The sequence below is a fragment of the Dama dama genome, chromosome 9 (assembly GCF_033118175.1).
Source record: "Dama dama isolate Ldn47 chromosome 9, ASM3311817v1, whole genome shotgun sequence".
In the NCBI taxonomy this organism is placed as follows: domain Eukaryota; kingdom Metazoa; phylum Chordata; class Mammalia; order Artiodactyla; family Cervidae; genus Dama; species Dama dama.
Window position 1 is genome coordinate 57,526,962 of NC_083689.1, and position 1,197 is coordinate 57,528,158.

The window sequence follows — 1,197 nt, forward strand, 5'->3', positions numbered from 1 at the left end:
CCTCATAAATAGGTTTATAGGTATGAATATAGGTATGAATAATATCCACCTCATTAGGCTATGAGGAGGAATAAATGAGATAATCACGAAGAATTTCACTCTGCATATTAGTCGACTTGCATGATAAAAAATTATACTCAACATTATTATAATTTTGTCAATACAAATTTGGTAGAAATTTGTTTTCCCTCTTGGTATTTATACAGCTATATGCTGTATATATATATATATATATATATATATATATATATACAGCTATATATATGTATACACACACACATATACACACACCCATATATACAGGGTGGATATATATGTGTGTGTATATATTTATGTAATATCCTTGCCTCTTGACCTACAAAGCATATATATGTATGTATACATATATATACATATATGTAATATCCTTGCCTCTTGACCCATAAAACCTAAATATTTATTATCCAGTCCCTTACAGAATAAGTAGTTTACTGACCTCTGCTTAGAAGGTAGGAAATCATACCATCCCAAGGTACTGCTTCTGCTAAGTCACATGTTTTCTATTAATGAAGTCAATTTCATGTAGGTAAGAGCTGAGAGACATAAGGCTAGAGCAAAGAGTGAAAGGGAGACAAATTTTAAAGAGAGTTTTTTTTTCTTTAATGGGAAAAAAGAGGTTCTTTCCCCGCTCCCATTCTTTTTAGGTCTAAGTTAGACAAATGCCTTACCAGTACCTTTCCTGGACACCTAGTAAATAAATGGTGATGGAACAACTGATGATACGTATGGGAAAAAACAAGGTTGGATCCCAACTTCATATACCAGGTGGATAAAAAAATACTTTTATGTGAAAAGCAAAACTTTAAAATCCTTAACAGAAAATATTGAGGGTGCGTTTTGGCTTTGGGATAAGAGACACAAACCATCAGGAAGATGGAGCACTTAAACCTTACGTAGTCCTAGGAAAACACTTGTACACATGTATGCAAGGAGACACACAAGATTGTTCAGACCATTGGAAAAGTAGGCAATTGGGCACAAACTTAATGTCATAAGTGGTAAAGGTATCAATACATAGTGATATATTAATGGACTATTATATGCTAGTAAATAGAGCTTCACGAAGTAGTCATATAGCTGAAATCTCACAAACTTGCACGTGAAAAAAGCAAATTCTATAAGAGTAACACAGTATGATGTCATTTATATAAAAGTAAA